We start from the raw sequence: 16791 nt of genomic DNA on the forward strand, positions 1-16791 counted from the left end.
GGCACCTCATAATCTTTAATATATTTATCCTCACAACAGCTGTGTGAGGTAGGGCAGTACTATTATCCCTGCTTTACAGATAAGGAACTGAGATTCAGAGATATTAAGGCACTTGCCCAAGGATACATAAGAAGTCAGGAACAGAGCAAGAAGTCCAAGGTTAAAGCCCTAACCACGGGATCAGCCTTCCTCTCATACTCCTAGATTCATGGATTTCAAGGCCAGAAGGACCATTGTGATCCTCTAGTCTGACTTGCTTTATAAAACACAGGAGTAAAATCTTTATTATGGATTAAATAACGAGACTACTCTTCTACTGCCTTCCCCATTCCCTGTGACCTCAAAAAGGTAACGTACTCATTCCCGACTATCCACCATAGACGCCTCTCTAGCACTGAGGACCCTCTAGAGGGGTGCAGCAGGTCTGGTGGTTTTGCTTCTGGGTTTTTCATGCACAATATGAATGGCTGCAGTTCCATTCAAATGTTGAGTGCTTTAGATGTTGGTGCATAACACATTTCCCTCTGAACTAGGAAACCCCAAAGTCAAGGGAGTTGAGATGGGAGAGGTTTTCAAAACAGGGGGTTAGTGTGGGTGTATAATCCCAATGGTAAAAGGGGCTTTGCTCCAAATCAAGTGGTTTCAAACTTTTTCAGAAAGTTTACCATACGTTAATATAAGGATCACCTTGAGAATCACCTCCCCTCTTATTCCTGACAGCCCAGGCCACCCTCCCCCTCTTATTCACAATTGCATTGTATTCCTATGGCAATGAGAGCAATTGCTTTAATGAAACATTTAAATTAGGACTGTATTTAATGTTTGTTTAGCTGCCTTTTGATGTGAACTAACTGATGTAAATAAGGAGGAGTTTTCCAGGAAAGTGCTTTTTGGATCACATTTGCCTTACACAATCAAACAGCTTGGAAAGGACCATACAGAGCACTGGCTACATTATCTAAGGTAGGCTACAAAGTGCAAGTAGAGAAGTAAAAGTTTCTCTTTCCTACTGGTCTTATGGCTCTTGGTCTGTAGGGTATAATGAAGCGTCAGTTGCTGACAATTGTTTATGTTGGCTGAACATGGTAAGGAACAATCAGTGATACAATGTTTAAATTCTAACCTGTACCATTTGCCAGTGGAAATATACATTGAAGGGAGCGAGAAAGATTAATCCCTGTTCATGTATTTTTCCAGCTCTGTAATAGAAGGTGTCATGTAAAGTTCGCATCGCTATGTGGAACAAGTATGTACCTTACGGTTATAAAAAGGTTATTCCTTTAAAAAAAATCTTTCAAAACTTCCTCTACTCCAAGAATGTAATTATGTAATTAAGTTAAGAATGTAATTTTTCAGTATAGATACATAATTCCTTAAATATTATCCATACATACATTGTTGAAGTGATTATGATGATCATTGGGCTACTGGCTCTTGGTAAAGCTATTGGGTGTACATCCAACCCAGGGGATGCCTGTAAAACCCTATCCGCACCTTTTGGCCTCTGCCAGTTGGCAGCCCTATGCCACAGCTACACATACAAATAGCTTACATGTACACAGCATTTTTCATCTACAAGGATTCCCAAAGCCCTTTAAAGTTTGTACAAAGCATACAAGGATCATTTGTCCACCACAGAAATTCAGCTATTCTTTGGTGGGGCTAAGCAGTCCTTCTGTACCAGCAACACTACACAATAGGTTAATTTTCAATTGCTATAAACTTTCTAAACCGAGACTGCGAGGGAAATTTTATATAGGAAAGAATGTACTTAAAGTTAACCAAGCTGGAATTTGCCAGGATACTGGCAAACACCCTTGCTGTTCCCAGCATTTTAAAGCACTTACTGATCCTCAGAGGAAAGGCGCTACATGAGTGTAAAGTGTTATCGCTTTTCTCATTCTGACATATGCCAGGGAATCATTTGATCACCAGGAATGTGAGTGGCCAGGACCTCAGATCTCTTTCGAAATGTGGCACCCACAGCAGTGCAGTTCCCTTTTCCATATTATGCTGGGGGCATTGGTTCAAAACAGGATCACTCATCAACACCGCTTAATTTTCACCTAGCAATTAGAATTCCTTTGGAGGTCTCCCATCCAAGTACAGACCAGGTCCAATCCTGCTTAGGCCAAATTGGGCCATTTAGCCACTGGCTGAGATACGGGACTGGTGCTGAGCTGTGCTGCTCAGTTAGGAATTCATGGAGGAATAGTGCCTCAAAGAGGCATAACCTCCCCGTGAGCAACCAGGTGTGCCAGGCAACTTCATAGACTGCATTGTCCTTTGGAGTCATGCAGCCCACTTCCGCTGGTGCAGCTGGCCTGAGCTACGGGCCAGGGGAAAGGGGAGGGACAGGACAGGGTCATAGCCTCATCTCCTCCATGCTTATCTCTGCCTCCTTTGAGGCACCATTCTGCCCTCAGTGCAGGAAGTACAATTGTGATGGCTCCTTCTGCAGGCCACACAAGATACTGCAGGTCTGCACAATTGTTTTAGTGCCCGTCATAATCTGACTCCTAAATTTGCAGGATGTGATGAGATCCCAGTCCATGGTGGGACATCACCCATCATATATCTTACTTATGACTGACCAGAACTGGAGTCTTCAGAGTGCATACCCAGCTGTCCCTTTGAAGGGACAGATGAGATACAAATTTCCAAGTGTGACCAGCACACCATCCCCTAGGTCATAAATTAAATCAAAGTTACTTACCAGTAGAAATTTGCATGTATGAAGTTATTGATCCATAGTTTCAAGTGCATTTAATATGACAAAGTTACTTGAAAACCCCACAAAAGCATTATCGTGCTGTATATACTGAATGCCTCTGCACATCACAAAAAGAGATTTGATCCTCTTTTCAAACTACATGAAGATTTAGCCACAATCCTTTAGTTTTCCAAACGTCAAAGGTACTGTTAGCCAGTTTCCCAGCACAGTGTAGATTAGCCAATTTACAGAATCCAAAGACTAAGACTAACATTCCCCTTACCATTGAGAGCTACTCATGTGTATTCCCAAAGAAAAACATTTGGGAAACCTCCAAAAATGCAGGTGTGCAGAATATTTCCTGCTAGAGAAAGAGAGTGCTTGCAATATCCATGAACCGTTACATCTGCTCATTGGACTCAGCACATAATTCTTATTGCTATCAGTACTCAGTACATGACAGACAAAAAAGTGACTTTGAAAGCCCTAAAGGCTACTTCAACTTACCCTTCTTACTCCTTCTTTCTATTCCTTGCTGTGTAAGTTACACTCAGATTCTCCTACACATCAGTAGAGCAAGTTTCAGTAGATTGAGAGGAGCCTGGGTGAATGTAAAGGCACTGAAGTTAACTGAAAGGGGTCAAACTTACACCACTTTACCCATCGCTTTGAATTTGACCTTAAGATGAGAGCTCAATCCTGCATCTCTTACTCACCTTCTCTTACCCACAAAAGGAGTCCCATTCATTTCAGTGTGACTGCTGGTCTGAATGAAGCCTGCAGGATCAGGCCCGAAAACACCAAACTGCCCACCCTCTTCTCTGCATTATCACCACCTTGAATAAATGGAGGCTTTGTGAATGAAACCATTCAACCCCTTTCCCTTCTAACATCTAGCAATATAACTGACTTCAGAAGGTATTGCCACATTTTTTTCCTCTATACTGCCCCCCCTGTAAAACAGCCATTCAATCCGGCTCACGGAAACTGAAAATTTATGTCTTCAATTTCAAATCCCACATTCCACCCCAGGAGTTATGGCTGAAGAGCTGAAGGGCAATGGCATGCCTTTGCCATCCCCAGTTGTTCACTGACATTTCAAAAGTGGAAAATGACAATGGTAGAGGGCACATTTTGTCCATTAACTCACTTGCTGAGAGGACCAAAACATTGCACTAAATGTTCATTTTTCCCTGTTGTGAAATGCTATTTCACAGGTACGCTGCTGACGCAGGTCAGAGAATACATTTGCATAAACCATTTGTTAGAAACAGAAGGTTCTTTGTAAAGACTGTTAAGAAACCACATAATATACTTTTCTGTTCTTATGCGAGTCACAGTCCCTTCTAAACAGTGACTAGATTCACGTGCTGGGTATGTTTTGTCTGCAATCAAGATTCCACAAACAATACATTTGAGTTAAAAAATGAATGTACCTGGAATTGGTTATTGTAATGTTAATGATTTCCCATTATTATTTGAGAGCCTGGAAGTTTAGCTACTAATACCAAGCAGTTTTGAGTTCATTGAGAAAACACAATCTAAATTTGATTCTGAGATGGTCACCCCAATACAACTTTTTCCCCCTAATCAATCAGGATCACTTTTTGATCATTCAAGGTAGTGGGAAAATTCACCATCTTCCTTTTTTCTTTTTCAAATTAGCACTTATGCAGTACAGAAGATGAAAATCGTCCTCTACATTTAGTTGTGGATTTTAATAAATCATTTCAATTAATTTCTGTTTTTAATCGCTTGACTGTAGGGTGACCAGATGTCTTGATTTTATAGGTACAGTCCTGATATTTGAGTCTTGTGCTTTTATAGGCTCCTATTACCCCCCCACCCCCATCCTGATTTTTCACAGTTGCTGTCTGGTCCCCCTTCTTGACTGAACACTTCTGTCTAGAGAGATGGCCTCAGTGATTGCTTCTGTATGATTCCACATCTCCTTTTTCACGTTTCATTGCACTTTTCCAGTAGCTGAACTTGTGCACACTCAAAAAGGACTTTCTACCGCGTACATAATCACACAAACTGGGATAAGTAAGCCAGATAAGTCAAGGCAAACAAAGCCCAAGTGTGGCACACTGAACAGCCAAAGAGATTACTGCTCATGCGATTAACATCTTTTCATGCCCCTACTCCCACTGCAAAATGGTCTTGTTTCCTTTTAATTGGACAAAACATGCTCAAGTATTTCCACATTGTGTTTCACCGTGATGAATTTTTCAGGCAGTTCCTCCATTATTTGGCAGCATCTACTGCTATTTATCAGGGATAAACATTGGAGGAGTGCTCATAAGAAACACATAGGCATGCTCACTTTTGAACAAATTTCCCATTTCAATGGTTTGCAAATAATATGTTGCTGTAAATGTACTGATTGAGGTTTTTGTAAAAAATAATGGATAACTAAATATTTTAAATTAAAGCAGTTGCAGAAGTGACTTTATTTTGAATGAACTATGAAACTTTTGTGGATAACATATGCCTCCAGTGTTGACTATTAATTGCTTGGACTAATAGAATACAGCCAATTACCTGCAATCATTATCATCAAAAAAATAGTATGTTCTATTTATGTCACCTTTAATCCAGTGACTCTTTCCAGACCACTGTACCCCTTTCAGGAGTTGATATGTCTTGCATACCCCAAGTTTCACCTCACTTAAAAACTACTTGCTTACAAATCAGACATGAAAATACAAGTGTCACAGCCCACTATTACTGAAAAATTGCTGACTTTCTCATTTTAACATGTAATTATAAAATAAAGCAATTGGAATAGAAATATTGTACTTACATTTCAGTGTACAGTATATAGAGCACTATAAACAAATAATTGTCTGTATGAAATTTTATTTTGTATTGATATTGCTAGGTTTTTTTAATGTACCCTGTTGTAAAACTAGGCAAATATCTAGCTAAATTGATATACCCCCTGGAAGACCTCTGCAAACCCACAGGGATACACCTCTGTTTGAGAACCATTGCTTTTAAATCCAAGCATCTCAAGATGTTCTACCAACATTCATTTATTAGAGCCCAATCCTATAGGGCAGTGGTCTCCAAAGTGGGGTGCACACACCCCAGGGGGTGCACAAGACCACCCCTGGGGGTGCGCAGCAGAAGGAGCACTGCTGAAGAAGTGCCGCCGGCACGGTGGCAGCAGCACTCCTGGCCCTTTGATTCTTCAGCAGCATGCGGGAGGCAGCTCAGCTCTCCCCACTCCATCTTCGGCGGCACGCAGGCAGCAGCTCGGCTCTCCCCGCTCCATCTTCGGCGGCATGCGGGCGGCAGCTCAGCTCTCCCTGCTCCATCTTCGGTGGCACGCCGGTGGCAGCTCTTCTTCTTCTTCTTCTTCTTTTTTTTGCTTCCCTAGAGCTGGCCCTGGGGGTGTGCGATCCAAAAAGTTTGGAGACCACTGCTATAGGGTACAGAGTGCCTCTGTGGCGCAGGCCAAGGGATGTGCTGGTCGCCCTTCCCGCAGCCTCCATTGGCCTGGAGCGGCGAACCACGGCCAGTGGGATCTGCGATCGGCCGAACCTGCGGATGCGGCAGGTAAACAAACCGGCTCGGCCCGCCAGGGTTTTTCCCTGCGCAAGCGACAGACCGACTTTGAGAACCACTGTGATAGAGAACTTGTGTAACCCACACACTTTCTGTCCCATCTAGTGGCACTAAGACCACTTAGAGAATGAGTCTGCTCTACAGCCTTCGCTAACTTGGCTTTTAGCTCATGAGGTAGAAGCTCAAGCACTAAGCTCCAGAGGTCCCAGGTTTGATCCTGCCCGCCAATGACCGGGGTCTGTCGCCGTTACACTTGCAGATCAATGATCAGAAGAGAATGCTGATCTGACCTCAGCTACTGCCATTCGCCAAGGGGGCAGGGCAGCTTCTGTTTTCAATAGAGTGGATTACAGATTGTTGGGACAGAGAGGACTAAGGAAGTGGTCCCATGAAATCATAAGATACTTCTGAATGGCTCCTGGGACCAGAGTCAAGCGGGGCTTCATCTACACTGCAAAGCAATAGGGCTCGAACCCTGGGTTTGAGCCCTGGGTTACTGCAATTGCAGTATAGATGCAAGGGGGGTTAGGCTTAAGCCTGGGTTTACATTGAGCGTAGGCACACCTGAAATATGCTAGCTCAAGCCGAGCCAGTCCTGCCAGCTGCTGTATAAACATATCCTTAGTGACAGAATAGGGATAGAACCCTAGGTTCCTACTCCAGTTGTGAATCAGGATCTGCAGCTAGAGCTGGGTGAATAGTGCAGATATTCAGAGTTTTGCATGAATTTATTTTGGCTGAGCTCACAAAACTGTAGTGTTCACTTTCCATGACTGTTCATGTGATCTAGTTTTACTGGCACAAATGTTTGCAGGAAGTGAAGATCAAAGCTTGAGGAAATACATTTTAAAATTTAAACATTCATAACTCATCCAATGAGGACACAGAGTCAATATCATATAACTTTTCTGGCCAATTACTTCTAAACAGCACAGCTTGAACACAGAATACTGATACTGTTCATACATTAAAATAAAACAATCAAAAAGATAGTTCTGAAATCAATTTGAATAACAATAACTGGAGCAAATCAGGATCTACTCGCAGGATCTACTTCCACAAGGAGAAAAGAGGCTAAATTAATCAAATTGAAGCCAATACAAAGCCTGATCCAAACACTTTTGAAGTCAATGGGAATCTTTCCCACTGAGATTCCCAGATGGGAGTCATGTTATTTGCTAAACTCTAGTAAATAGTTTATCAATCATTTTTCTTATCAAAATATCCCTTTAGTCAATACTACAGTACATAAGAAATCATTCATTACTAGCCAATAATGTCTGAGTTGATAACCAATGGCATACGCAGAGAACTGAAATAACGATTGACTCCAGGCTTTTTATTAAAACTATTTCACATATAGATTTTGATCCAAGATCTTGAAAACAGCTGTGTGTTTTAGGCAGATCATTTACTTTTGGTTAAGAACAACATTTAGCCAACTGGGTCATTCTTAAGTGCAGACATGTGCCAGGTAGGCCTGTTTTGTTTAGACATATGCCAGGCCTTGGAAGTAATTTGGGTAGCTTCAAACATGGGGCTATCTGATGACTTTCTTGGAATGTAGATATTATAATATTACACTGCATGCCGTTCAAAGATTATGTTTGAGAATGGGCATTCAGTACACGTGTGTGTCAAGTTTTGTAATAAAAATCTCAGCAAAATAGTCACTTCTAAACAGTGTTCAGGTGAAAAGTTCCTAACTGTGATATTCAAATTGCCTCTGAAGAGTCCAAATCAGATGCATTTCTTTCTGCCATATGCCTTATACTTCTGACTAGCCCCTGGCCACTTAGACTGAAATTTTCAATTGGGTCTAATGCAGTTAGGCACCCCACTCCTACTGATATTTGGTGGGAGTCAGTCACCAAACTTCCCTAGGCCCCTTCAAAAAATCCCAGGCTTAAGCTATACAACTGAGACTGGCTCTAAACTGGCTAGCTACATTATACAAAGGACCCATGTCTGTGCATACTGAATGGGTAAATGCATCCCTAACTGCTTGTTTTGTGCACAGATGCAAGATTGGTGCAACGATTTAGGCAGCCAGTTTGCCCTGAACATTTAATTAGGAACAATTTTTCTTTTTCTTTCTTTCTTTCTTTCTTTCTTTCTTTCTTTCTTTCTTTCTTTCTTTCTTTCTTTCTTTCTTTCTTTCTTTCTTTCTTTCTCTTTCAAAACAACCTGACAACAGATCTTGCCTCTTCTATACTTTGAATGTATCTCATTCATGTGAATTTTCTTCTGATCTTCATATTTCATTTACCTACAGAATTACATCCATAGTATTCTTCAAACATATTCTTTCTCTCATAAACATGTTATTTATACATGCATAAAACAAGAAAATAAGGAACTAAAACACTCCCTCCACAAATATACTGTTCCTACTTCATACCAAAGGGATGGCATATTTTGTATCATACACAAGAAATGGGCCAAACCAGAAGCATTAGACAAGCCCCCAAACTTTGTGGGTTCAGATAAATGGAACCTGAAGCTGAGCTAACCCCTGGCTTTGCCTCTGCAAAACTAAAACCTGGCAGGGGAGATTTTGCAAAATTAAAACCTTCTCAAAGCCCTGGTTTTGCTCAACTCTCTCAAACACTTTCTGTTTCTACTTTAGCTTACATCCAAAATCAGGTGCTGGAACTATAGCAAGTGGCTATGTATCATGTGGAAGCACTACACTGTCAGCTGAGTGACGACTTCAGACTCAACATTCCATCAGTTCTCACTCATGCCAAAGATCCCCAAAGCCAGCGGTAAGTTAGATAACACTGGAAGGAAAAGGTATAAAGTAACCTCTTGGATTCCTTCTACATTTTTGAGTGGTGACACATCATACAGCATTATATTCTTTAGATTGCATTCTTCCCTAGTGGATGCAGGGTCCTAGGCTAAGTCATTATTTCTGGCTTTTTATATTCAGGGATGGAATGAAACTATTACATATCAGGCCAAAATTTAAGATGAGAGAGTTTTTCCCACCTGTCACTGGAAAATGTGGAAAGGGCTAAATTTTGTCAGTTTGGCTTTAGGTGTAAAATTCTCTTCAAATGTTTACCTGGAAGGAAAGTATACAAGTTTAGGCAGGACTTGCAAAGCTTAAGAAAATTCAGGCATATGTTTTATTTTTATTTTTCTTCAGTGGATTCTTTTCTCACCAAGAAGTGTTCTCATTGTGTCCCTTTGGAGATATTCAGCAATGCCTGAGGTGTGACAGAAAATAATTTTAAGGAAGTTGGAGCCAGTGAAGTAGAGTAGTAGGGCAAGTTAGAAGCAATTGGGAAACAACTGAGACTAATGGTAAAGGTGAACACTTCCTTATCTGAGACTGACTGGCAGAACTGCCAGTACCCCACGGCTCAAACTTTGGAAGACCCTCGTCATCTGTTTAGCCCAGTTTGGTCTCTGCAGTGAATTGGGTTTAACCAGAGAAAGATTGTGTCCAGAGTGAAAGGGTGCTTTTTTAAAAGTAGCACTCATAGTGTCCTTTAGTTCAACATAAAACAGGGCACTGGCTTTAGGGAACAGTACATTGTAAAGGGAGGCAGTGTTGCCTACTGGCTAGAGCTCTACCCCCTCCCTTTATATTTTTAAGGCTTTATTAAAAATCTAGACCTTTCAGAGCATTCCATGAATCTCAGTAATAAGCACTTGTATAGTGCTTTACATGATCACAGCCCTTTTCAAATACTAACTAACCCTCTGAACATCCTAGGCGAGGTAGAACAAAGAGCACTAAGACAGTAGAACCAGTAGCTCCCTGCACTTCCCTTGCCCTTGATAACCTTACCTTGTATTTAGTTCTTAACATAAGCTCAGATACCAGGCTGTACCTGAAGAGCTCTTGGCATAGCTCAGGAGGAGATGAAGCAAAAGTGGCTTTTGAGGCATCTTTGTACTCCCCAATCCTGAGTATGGTAAGCATTGGACCAATATCAAGGTATGACTTAGAGAAGCCATAGGATGCTCTAAGATGTATGGGCTGCCAATGGCAATCAAGGGTCATTCCACTTGTAGGATACTGCTGTGTTGTAAGAATGTCCTAGTCCCACCCACTTTCCCATGGGCATGCCCCCTATGCCAGCAGCTGGAGGGGGAGGGTGGTTGCTACTGCATCTCTATGCCCTCTGAGGATCTCCATTCTAAAGCGACTGGATCTGTTGGGTTTAAGATTGCTTTGTGCCAGAGAAGAGTGGGTAAAGCAGAACTAGCGCTGTGGAGAACTGAGCCATAATATAAATCTCAAAAAGGCTTTGTTAAAATCATTAATAGAAAAAATGCACCTAAGAGAATTCTACTACAAAGAATCTAAGATGGTGGGAATTTTTCATAAGGAAGTGTTAGATATTTTAATTTGAAAAAAATATCTAGCAATCCCAAAGGCCCCTGTGCTGTTTAATATCAACCAGAAGAGTAAGACAACTGCCACATATTAAAGAATTCCCTGACATTCTGATTTTACCCTTTCTGTGGTTAAATTTATTTCTTTTCCTGCCATTCATCTATCCAGGCATCTCATTAAAAATCAATGGGAATTTTATTTAAAAAAAAACAACAACTGATGATACAACATGGCCCTATTAAGCGAACAGGGTGTCTTCTTGGGAGACTTTTGTTCTATTTAGAAACTAAATCATTGTGGAGACTGTATGGGGAACTTCACTAATGGGTTGCAGAGGGGAAGGAAGGAGGACATGCTGAGTTTTACTTTGACAGATTTTCACAATAGAAATGAAAATATTCCTGACACTGAGATTGCAGAACTGCCCCACTCAGATGCAGCATGCTGCCAGACTTCCAAAAATGTAACATGCAATCAATTTAGCTTACAAATAAAGTCTCTCTCTTTCCACTCCCTCTTCCCTTTGTTGTGTCAGAGAAGATAAATGAAAAGAAGCAGTAAGAAGGGCAAACAACAGCACCTAAAGAAGAAACTGCTTGTGTGGGGTGAGTCATAATGCCAGCCAAGGGCAGAACCCATGGTTACAGGACAAAACACAGAAGTGAATGAAAGATCCTTTTGAAGGAGCAAATGAAAGACTCCAGTGACCTCTTGGTAGAAGGGAAAACTTCAAAGGGGATATAACAGTTAAAAGACACAGCCATCCTGCAGCAAGGGCTGCTGTTGTACTTGGTGCTAACACAATCAAACCAAGCAAGCTACACAGTGGTTGTGGATGGGAGAGTTTTTCCCACCAGTCACTGGAAAATGTGGAATAGGCTAATTTTGTCAGTTTGGCTTTAACTGTAGAATTTCTCTTAAAATCTCCATGTGAAGAAAGTATAGAAATTTAGGCAGGACTCATGCATGACAAGCTTAGAAAAATTCAGGCACGTTTTATTTTTGTGTTTTCTTCAGTGAATTGTTTTCAAGAACATTTCAAGAAAATTCAACAGTTCAAGAAATGTTCTCATCGTGCCCCTTTGGAAACATTAAGCATCACTGGAGGTATGACAGAAAATAAATGTAAGGAAGCTGGAGCCAGTGAAGCAGGGCATTTAAATACAACCTTGCTGAATGACATGAGTACTGGATGTTATATATGGAAAATACACTAGAAAGAAAAAACATGTGCTAATTGCCAGAGGATGATGCATTCTGATGTTTTTCCTCAGCTGGGGCTCAATTCTGCAATTTGCTGAACACTTGATCTAGCAAAAATATTTAAGCACATGCTTAATTTTAAGCGTAAGTAGTCCAATTGGCTTCAGTGAGACGATCCCTGTGCTTAAAGTTAGGCAAGTGGATAAATGCTTTGCTGGATTGGGGCCAGAATGCTCAGCACCTTGCCTGATTGAACTCCTGAATTCCAAGGATTTGAGAGCCTGTGAATCACAGCACTTCAATGAACAAAGGCTTTACTCTTTAATCTGTCTTTAGTTGGAAAAAGATAAGGCTCCAAATGGAATCTACTTCAAGATTAGATTACACATTAAGATAAGCATAACATGATAAAGACCAACCAAGACAGCTTCTGTAAGGGTAAATTGTGTCTCTGTAACCTGCAAGAATTCTTTGAAGGAGTGAATAAAGTAATGGATAGAGTGAACTTTGTGGACACAGTTTACTGGGATTTTCAAAAGGCTTTTGAAATGGCCCCTAATAAGAGATCTTGAAGGAAAATAAATAAGTTCTGTTATGAATCAAAAGCCATAGGAAACAAGTAGTCCATAATAAACAGTTGATTTTTAGTACAGAGAAGAACTGGTAATAGGGTTACCTATGGGAAGTAGTATGGATCCATACTTACTAATAATTGGAAACAAATATGGTAATGATGAAACTGGCCAAAGCTTAAATGTAGTAAAAGTTAAGGATGATTGCTACACATTCCAAAAAGATGAAGGTCCAGCTAAATCTATGTCCATCCATCTTAACAGCAAATCTTGTGCAAAATTGAACATTAGAAAATATAATAAACTTCTCAGTGTGCTAGTGGACTCTGATTTAGCATGGTTCCCTCAGGCATTAGATAAGGATCATTGTGGATACGATAGCGCAATGAAAATGCCTGCTCAAAACAAATAAGCAAAGATGACTTGAATGCATTCAATATTTTACATAATTAATTCTTCCCAAATATTAACTATTTCATAGAAAACTATGATACATCTTGACCAAAAGTACGTTGTTCAGAGCTGGTTGTCTCAACATAGGACTGACATGGGAGAAATTGAAAACAAAAATGGTTCAAGATGTATAGGGGATGGCTCAGCTAATGAGAAAAAATATGAACCTCCTCATTAAACATTGGATTTGACACAGAAATAAGATGCTAATGACTACTTGTCTGCCTTGTTGATTATGTATTTGTACTTGTAAATGGACAGGAATAAATGGTACATATTTCAGTCTATTCACTCACAGTCACTGATTATATGTTATGCAAATAGCTGTAGTAGCATGAAGATTGATTATACTTGTTAGTAGGCAGCAGATGTAATTTTACAAATGCCAACTAGTGATTCTCGTGAGGGTTGTGCTACAATACTAGAAATAGTGCTGGCTTATTTCAATTAGCTGCATATGTATATGTAATTTTTCTTTCTTACTTGCTTAAAATTTCTCTACTTACCTGGCTGTTCATCTGTTTTCCATTTTCAAAACACACACACACTCACGCACGCACACACACCCCTTGTAACATATACCCATGTTCTACTTAGATATGTTTTTCATTCATAGTCAGAGGTGAACGTAAGCCGGTACGGGCCGGTACAGTGTACCAGCAAGAGCCAGTACACCATACTGTACCGGCTTCCCCAGACTGACGACTTAAAGGGTCCGGGACTCTGCTGCGGTAGCGGCTGCCAGAGCCCTGGACCCTTTAAATCGCCCAGAGCCCTGGGACTCCCAGCTGCCTCTGCAACTGATAGCTCTGGCGGTGACTTAAAGGGCCCGGGGCTCCCAGCTGCCGCTACCGTAGTTGGAGCCCCAGGCCCTTTAAATTTCGATTTAAAGAGCCTGGAGATTTAAAGGCCCGCCCCCCTGCTCAGGACTCCCACGTAACCGGTAAGTCCTTTAAGTTACTTTCACCCCTGCTCAAAGTACAGGACTGATAAATGCAAAAAAGTCATTAACTCCAGCTAAAGTGTTACTCGTATGTTGATTTGTCTGTGTTGTAAACAAACAACTCTGTACTTTTGGTGTGCATCATGCTCTCAAGAGGCAATCTTAGGTCAGTTTCCTTTCTTTTTGCACAGATGCAGTTTGCCTGGTTCAAGATTAACCATAGCAATCACTTGATATTTTACAAGATGTAGACATACTGGGCTGAATCCTGCTTGCCTTACACATGCAAGTAGTTGCCTTGACTTCCGAATTTAGCCCATTATTTCTTTACTGTATACTTAGCTGTATCAAGCTAATGTGGTAACAACACGAGAGTTGAGAGAGTGGGACTGAGACAAGCCAGTGTGCCGAGTCCACTTCTTTTCAGCCTAGTTATGGGGTTACTTAATAGGGGAACCAAGCCTTTTGGGAGATGGAGGAAATGAATGTATGCTGGTGATCTAGTCCCTTAGGGTGACAGAAAAGAGAAACTGGTAACTATGGTGTGTGTGTGTCGGGGGGGAATCTGTGTTTAAAGACCGTGGTTGAAGGTAAACAAAGAAAACAGAAGTTATGCAAGTAGGAAGAGTGGCAGAAGAGATGCTGATTGAAGTTTCAGGAGAGAAGCTGAATCAATCTGCGTGCTTTGGAATGGCACTTAGTACCATCAGCAAGCGTTCTGGAGAGTTGAAAAGAAGAACACAGTGTACACGGGCAGCAGTGAAAAAGGTTGCAGGCAGAGAGTGGGACCAACAATTAAGTAACCAACTGAAAGGAAAAGCGTATGCTGCATGTGTCTGTCCCTGCCTGCCCTATGGTTTGGAAATGGAGGGTCTTACAGAGATGGAAGGAAAGAAGATACAGGTAGTAGAAAATACTATACTGAGGAGAATGGCAGGTAAGCAGAGTGTGCATGAAAGAAATCAGCGGTTAGATGAACTTTGGGCTCTCAGAGATAGATATGCTGGAGAGCTCACTTTTGAAGTGGGCTGGTTATGTGAAAAGAATGGGAGAAGAACCACCGGCAAAGTAAGCATGGGAGGAAGAGGACAGCAAGAAAGGACACGGAAGACCAAGGATACAATGAAAAGACTTTGTCAAGAGAAGTTTGACAAGAAAAGGACTGGAATTCCAAGACCTACACACCTGTGCAATAGACCCAAAAAAGTTGCAAAGAATTGTGGGCACCTCTGACCCTATGTAAAGAGGAAAAAGAGTTGAAGTTGTAAAAGATATCACATGGGGCCAGATTCTGCCACCCAACCAAGTAGTATTTAGCGGGGCAAGTAATTCCCTTGATTTCACTTGGACTGCTTGTGGAGTAAGGAGATAACTCAGCATGATAAACAGTGTTGCCAACTCTTGTGATTTTATCACAAATCTCATGATATTTGTTTTCTTTCTTAGAGCCCCAGCTGCTGGAATAAGGGGATTTAATGAGAATCACAGCTTTCATTTAAAAAGAAGTAGAAGTAGGTTTCTAGCTCTAATGGTTGTTGGAAATGTGAAGCAAGTCAACCCCAAAGTTTCCCCAAATTTATTATTTTTTAAAATTAATAATTTAAGACAGTCTTATGATTTTGGCCCACCTCATGATTTTTGAATGTTTGGAATAGGCTATACTGAATCACAGTGGGAGAATCTAGTATTGTACGACCATGAAGCAGCTGATTATAGAATTCTGACTCCCTGAAAAGAATTGAAGGAGGAAAACCTGGGGGGGGGGTGCTAAAACAACAACAGTAATACTATACAGGGCCAAATCTGGCTCCCCTTACAGAAGTAGACAGTCTGCTCACTACGCTAGCTGGCAATTCCCCAGTTGCCTGCTTAGGTCAGCTTTGTAACCCCTCTGTGCTACTAGAGCAGTCCAAAGGGGACTTACTAATACCACACATCTGGCCCTATATGTACTAATAAATTAGATTACATATTTCAAACTTTATCTATCTTTGTAAGTTCTGCTTGGTTCCTCTGAAATGCAGAAGCTAGAACCCAATTCCCTATTACCCTTTGTGAACTAAATAAGCTCATTAAAGATTCAACTTGTTTTGGTGCCCAGGCATACCTTTCTTGCAGACCTCAAACTCCCAGTGAAATCAATAGGAGTTTTAGGTGCACAAAAGTGAAGGATCAAGCCTACCTCTGCAAAGGACACACTGAAAGTGTAGCTATTTTGTAATGATCTAAGAAATCTAGCAGCTGGACTACCAGGAATAATGGCTCAACAGAAGCAATATAGCTTTCTCAAATGCTCTTAACCAAAATATCAATAAGCAAACAAATTTATTATGATCAGCTTTAACTATGGAACTGCTACTGGTGCCTCAATGCTAAAAGGTGTTTTGGGTTGGGGCAATCTAAAGGGCAGTTGGAGGCAAGCCACATTATCTCTAAGTCAGTGCACAATGCAGCAGTCATTCCATAGAATCTCTCCATCATTTCCCTCTGATCTGTTGTTTTGCCATTGGCTCTGCACCAAAATGAGACAGATGGCTTGACACATGGTTGTCAGTGGCACCAGAAGCCTTTATCTCCCAACATCCTCTCCCTCCCACATGTGAACCAGGTATATTATTGAATCTTTTAATTTTTTTAAAGCAATCTTGTCCATGGCTGTAAGAGACTAAATTAAAACTCTCTTTGACCTGCTTTTCCTGTCCGGTGCCATGCTAGCAAGTAATCCATCACCAGAGGAATGTCAGCCTTATGATCCATTGCTCAAAAGGGGCGCCAACCAAGAAGCAGGAGTATGGGAGATCCAGCCATTTAAAAATTTATTATTGTAAAACTTCTAAAAATAAAAAATAACCTTATGGTTTATGGAGTGGGAAGAAGAGGATTAGAAAGTTTATGAAGTCTCAAAGGTCAACCAAAGGCTTTAAATAATTGGATTCTGGCAAGTCCAGCTTTATTTCACATGGGAGTTATCTAGTTCTTG

The 16791-nt window shown here is 41.0% G+C and overlaps 1 long non-coding RNA gene across 1 annotated transcript in view; it reads right to left on the reverse strand.

The window, feature by feature from the left end:
• Positions 1-16791, reverse strand: part of LOC122459126 — a 19930-nt gene continuing 3139 nt past the window's right edge. Inside the window, exons 2-3 of the long non-coding RNA XR_006279593.1 lie at positions 383-384; positions 1-13 (exon numbers count right to left, since the gene is read on the reverse strand). This is a non-coding gene — a long non-coding RNA (uncharacterized LOC122459126). The remainder of the gene's footprint in view (positions 14-382; positions 385-16791) is intronic.

This window comes from Dermochelys coriacea, chromosome 3, assembly GCF_009764565.3.
Source record: "Dermochelys coriacea isolate rDerCor1 chromosome 3, rDerCor1.pri.v4, whole genome shotgun sequence".
NCBI classification, from domain to species: domain Eukaryota; kingdom Metazoa; phylum Chordata; order Testudines; family Dermochelyidae; genus Dermochelys; species Dermochelys coriacea.